Source organism: Puma concolor, chromosome A1, assembly GCF_028749965.1.
Source record: "Puma concolor isolate L17-30 chromosome A1, mPumCon1.1.hap2, whole genome shotgun sequence".
Lineage (NCBI taxonomy): Eukaryota > Metazoa > Chordata > Mammalia > Carnivora > Felidae > Puma > Puma concolor.
The window spans coordinates 49169791-49175790 of record NC_141667.1 but is presented as its reverse complement, the minus strand read 5'-3'; positions in this window follow the sequence as shown (position 1 = coordinate 49175790).

Below are 6000 nucleotides of genomic sequence, written 5' to 3'. Positions count from 1 at the left end.
AAATGGAGATAATATCTACCTTAGAGGGTTAAACATAGAGTGTAAAATACAACCTAATTACAGGGCCCTTAAATGGTCACTATTTAACCCATTTGGTATGTTAAAAAATCTCATTGATTTAATTCCATTTTCTTTGCAAGGGTATGAGCATGTTTAACCACATTTATTTGATAGATTTAACCACATTTTATTTAGTAGGATCTAGGTTGGACTTTTTAACATTTCTGAAATCAGATTGTATTTTAAAGTCAAAGTAAATATTTAATATAGTAGGCATTCTTTTGTTCTCCTTGAAAAGTGGTTATTAATTCTCTGTTACATCTTCCAGTGTTTTTAGAATGAAAAGTATATATTTTTTCTTGTGTGAATAATGTGCTTATCATCTCTTTTGTTCATTTATTTAATGATTTCTTGATGATTTTCTTATTAACTTGAACTCCTAAAAGCATAACATTTTTAACCATTTCTCCTGTTTTTTGCTATTCTATTATTTTTTTTTTTTAAATGTTCTCTTGTGTTTGGGGGTGGGATGGGGAAGCAGGAACTACAAAATTGCATATGCTTCAATTTGCTATTCTATCCTCTTTGCAATTTCTTGTTATTCTTCCTCAGATCCTGGGTAGGCAATTTCCTGTTAATTTTTTTCTTATCTTTTTCATAGCTCTTCATACTATGTTGTAATTGGCCTTTTTAGATCTCTGTCCACCCCACTGGACTCTGGGATATTCAAAGGCAAAGGAGAGTGTGTTATTTATTTAGAAGAGAATAAACATTTAATAGATGCTAGATGAGCAAATACATTTAACCCTGGTTCCGTGGAGGTCATTTAAAGTGTAAGTCTAAAGCTCCTTCTCTCTATCATCACCCATAAATTTGCTGATCAGCTTTCCTAATAGCAGTCAAATACTCAGTATATTTTTCTTTGGTTTGTAGTAATATTCCAACTATCTGCTTCCCTGGCACCAGACACACACCCTCATTGTGTATTTAATATCTGCAGCTGTTTGTTTCATTGTCAAGATTGCCCATTTGTGAGCTGAATGACCACCTAAAGAAAAGAGAAGGATGTTTGCCTAATAGAGAAATAATACTAAATGCAATTGATCTGTGTATCTATTTTTGAAATATCACTATCTTCATTATTGCTATTTTGTGTTTTGAAATAGTCCATCATTTTAGTGCCTTTTTTGTGGAGAATATTCCTTAACTTTTTTTTTCTATTTTATTTTGCCCAATAAACTTTAGATTTATTTTGTTTACTTCCCAGAAAATTTCTGTTGGGATTTTGATGGAATTTTGTTAAATGTGTAAGTTAACTTGAAGGAAGACAAAATCTTTACCAGTGTTAGTCTGTTCAGCTAAGCGTTGATCTCTTCCTTTTAGATTTATCTGATTTATCTCTCTTAAAGTTTTTAATATTTTTTTTGTATAGGTTACAACAGATCTCACAGTATTTTTTTTCTGTATACATAATTTATAAATATATGTTTGCATGTATATTATAAATAAAATATAAGCAATAATGTGTTGATACTGGAAAAGTTATATCTTGGATGGCATTTCCTACACAAAACTATTTTACTTGCACTTAAGAAACCAGCACTAACTTTTACCTTGTTAATTTAGGTTAATTTTTTATAAATTGTACACTTTATAGAGTTTTTCTGTTTTTTTCATAAGGAAAAAATCATGTTGTAAAACATGCTAGAACATATTTAAAATTTTACATGTGTGTCTCAAACTTATTTTTATGTTTTTTAAAATTTCTGAGCAGGTTTGTCTATTTTAGACTTTTGTTTTTGACTTTTTAAAGAGGTAGGGTGCAGAATTATTTATGCCCCCTTATATTTGTTGTTGATTTTGTTGTTTTGTTGGTTGTTTTGGAAACTTCAGTGCTTTATTGATTCATTTCTCAATTGATATGTTTAAATGCTTTTATTTCAGAAGTCTTCTTTGGCCAAATTTAATAATTTGTACTGTTTTTAATTATTAAGCTGTAGATAGTCTGGGTTCTTTTCCCAAATCATAGATTAGTTAGGGAAGTGTTTTTCAATTAGGAAATTCCTAGGATTTTCTGTTAATATAAAATATATCATCTATTTCTACTTTCAGAGAACTTAGCCTAAAAACAAAAGTTGTTTTAACTTTTTTCATTTTGAGATATTTATTTCTTCTATATGATCATAGCCTGTCAAAGAGAAGTTGTTTCTTTGGTGCCACGTTTAAGGGTGTGTGTGCATGTTTATTATTTATTTATTTTTTTTGTGCTTTGCCAGGTTGCAATTTAGAAGATAAAGAGTGGAAAAAATTTCCTACTACAATCATATTTGTCAATTTTCTTCTTATATTTCAGAGTTGTAGGTTTTTGTTTTTATTACTTGTCTGATCAGTATAATGGTTTAATCATGTATATTAGTAAGACTAATTTCATCATCATACATTGTTCATCTGAATGTCTCCTAATATTTTTTATCATAAAGTCTACTTTAAAAGATGATTTTACTTTTATTCAAGTTGTATGGGTTAATTTTTGCCCAGCCTGTTTTAAGTGCGAATTTTGACTTAAGTCTCATAATAAGTTAAAACAGATGATTTAGTGTTGTAGCTTCTACTTTTGATTTAGTATCTATTTCCTAAATTTTGCCACTTGAAAATTCTTACTTCCTGTTAAAATATATTATAATTTGGAAGATTCTGTCCTCATATTTTGTATGCCCACTTTAAATTCTATTAAGAGTTATCTTGAAATATTTCACAAGCATTTTATATTCATGTTTAATTCTTGTGCTAGGGAGTTCCAAAGGCTTATATGCTGTCTGTCCATTAATAGGTCATGAGAGCCTTCCTTGGGGCCTGTAAATTAATCATAAATTTTAAGTGTTTGGTATTATTGAGAGTAATTAAAATTTGGCATTCATGAACCAAAATGAACCCATCATTGGACTTAATTGGAGAAGCTAATTCAAACCTGTTGTTCACAATGTACGTCTCTGCACTATGATGCCTGTTCCCCACCTTTGGGTCTTTTAACTCTGACAAAGCAAGTCTGGATTATTAAGTGGGTTACAGAATCTTACATCTTTTTTAAAGGAGTCATGATCAGAGGAAATGTAAAAGTTGCTGATTTATACTTATTTCCCACTTAAAAAATTTTCCTTTCAAAGAAGTAAAGGAATAGAGTTCTTTTTAGTTTCCTGGTTATTTTTTCTGCTTTCCAATTTTGTATCAACATTGATGTCAATTAATTTGATTCATTAGTGTCTTTCCCTCTATTAGTGTTTCTTTATCATTTTAGAGATACTTCATTTTTGTCCATCAATGCATCAGGTCTCTTGAATGGTGATTTCTCTGATTTAACTCTCTTTGATTTAGATTTTTTTGTGTGTGGTATATTCCCACCTCCCAATACCCCCAGACAAACTATACCCTGCATGGGAATCAAATTTTTATCTTAGCCTTTTACCTTGAGAATTCAATAATACTGCTTTAGTGTCATTTGTAATCAGGAGCTAAATTTGTTGAGATGTAGCCTATCATGAAACATATAGTTGGGAATGGACACCGGTTCTATCATGTATTGGTTATGTAAAATTTATCTTAGATTTTCTAGATGAGAAAATGACTTATCTACCTTAAAACATATTATGAGGATCAATTTAAATGTCGTTACTCTTTTATAAGGTTTAAAAATGAATATAAGCATTCTACGGCTCCAGGTTGGAAGGTAAATAAATAAAGCACAGTACAATGTAGAATTATAGGAGAAATCAGAACAAATTCATAGGGGATTTGAGGAAGAATAATGAAGGCCACTGAGACAAGATGATATGGGAATAGGATCCTGAAGGATGATGTCCTGGGGTCGGGTGGTACTAGATGGAAGGGCACTCTAGGCGGATGGTAGTATGTGTGAGAACTCAGCATTGTGGAAGGCCAGGAGACAGGAGATGCTCAACATAGAGGATTGACTGTGGTGGGTAGATTGGAGTGGTTCTGTTGAGATGCCTTCTATCATAAATTGCTTCACTCACGGCCCCATCTAGGGCAGTGATGCTAGGATATTCTTTGGAAGACAATGAAAGGTGATTAGGTCAAGAATGGGCCCCTGGCTCAAACGTGGCTTATTCGTAGGCAGACCAGGAATGCTAAGGTAGTCTGATTAAAAAGATTTTACCTAAAATTGACCAGTCACATTGGATTCAGAAGGGGGTGTAGTATAACATAGCAAAAGGAGCCTATGCAGGACATCAGGGGAGCGGTCGAAGCTGTTTTCCTGACCTGCTTCAAATCCTGGGGACTTCCCAATTCCAGGCCATGTATTACTGTAAAAATAAGCTCTCTTTTATGAGGAAGCCTGTGTGAATCTCTTCTGAGAGCCAAAAGTGGCTTAATCAACATGTCAGGCCACTGATCAAGGAAATGCGGAAGAGAAGTTCATCTGAAAATTTATTTCTGAGGTAGAGTCAATAGGAGTGACTGACTTATCAACTGTGAAAGAGGAAGTCCCTAAAGAAGTGGACAAGGGTGCTTTCCTTCTTACCAATCATTATTTTTATTAATATATTTTACAAGACTGCAGTTGAAATAATATTAAATACAAATTTTTTTATACAGAAAGTGTAATAAAGTTAAAATAGTTCCTTGTAGTTCATAGCATTATTGCAATGCTTACAAAATTTTTGCATAGAGTGTGCAAGGATCGATGTTATTTAAAACAAAACAAAACAAAACTAAACTAAAAGGCTCTTCCTCTTACATCAAACCCAAACCCAGAGAAAAACAAAACAAAGCCCAAAATAACCCAAAGGCTGAACTCAATTGCTTTATGGGAATGGGGTTCCTTTTTCAAAGTCTCCAAGCAAGTGGGACTTCTTTGTCCTCTTTTCTGTGAAAAGCACCAGAACCTGGCTTCTCCAGGGGCGTATCTAGCCAGAACAATGACGGATGGTCTCTAACTTTTCCCTTTAAAATATGACCTCCTTAAGAGGTGTGTTTTTCCTTCATGGCCTCAAAGGGAGAAACTTTACTGAGGAGGTAGGTGGTTAATACATAGAAAACTCCAACCCCACCCCTCACCAAAACACTGCATACAAAATAAGCCAATTTTGTGTCTATCCAAAATTCAGGTGTGCCAACTCTTCCCTTTGCTGCTTAAACCTCCCCCCCGCCCCACCCCTCCTTATCAGGGAACCTAATTTTTGGCTCTGGTGATGTTAGTTCCATGAGACTCATTAAGGGTACCCATTTCTGATTTGCCATTGGGACACATTGATCAGTAAAAGAAAATTACTGAATGACTTACCCTGAAACAGGGCTTTTGACATTTTTGAACTCGTCCCTTTATTAAGGTTTTATGGGGTAAGGTTGAGCCAGAGGGGATTATAGGACTCTGGCTCGTACTGGGTCTGTGTCTGTTGGCAGCAGTGGGAAGTTCTGTCTACAAACACCCAATAGATCAGATATGTGCTGTTGAGAAAGCAAGAAAAGCAGGATGAACCCCAGTCTCTTTGCTGCTGTGTTCTCTCAGCTCTGGGTGGGGGCAGATTGATCATAGGACCTTAATATGGGCATACTGGTTTATAACCTGTTCAGATGGTCCCTGGCTGAGTTAATTCTTCAAAATGATTTTAGGTCTTTTAACTCTTACATATCAAACCCTCGTCCCTTTGCTCAAGAGATGAAAGTGCTCCAAAGCCACCAAGTTGTAAGGGACTTCAGATGTACTCATCTTCTCCTTCAGTAGTTAGAATGCCACCAATCTCATTGCTGAATCTAGGACACCAGTTAAAATGTATAGGTTCAAGGTTAAAGACAGCCACTGTTCAGACAAGAATTGGCAAATAGGTCCCATTTCCAACTCAGATCAATGGTTGTGATGGCCTGAGTGCTTTGTCAAGAATAATTCTGCTCACAGGGAGGGGTATGGCCCATTAGTAATGGTTGACAAGGTATGGCATGTGGGTCTCCAGCCATTATTAGAGCCTAAGTGGCCACCTTGGG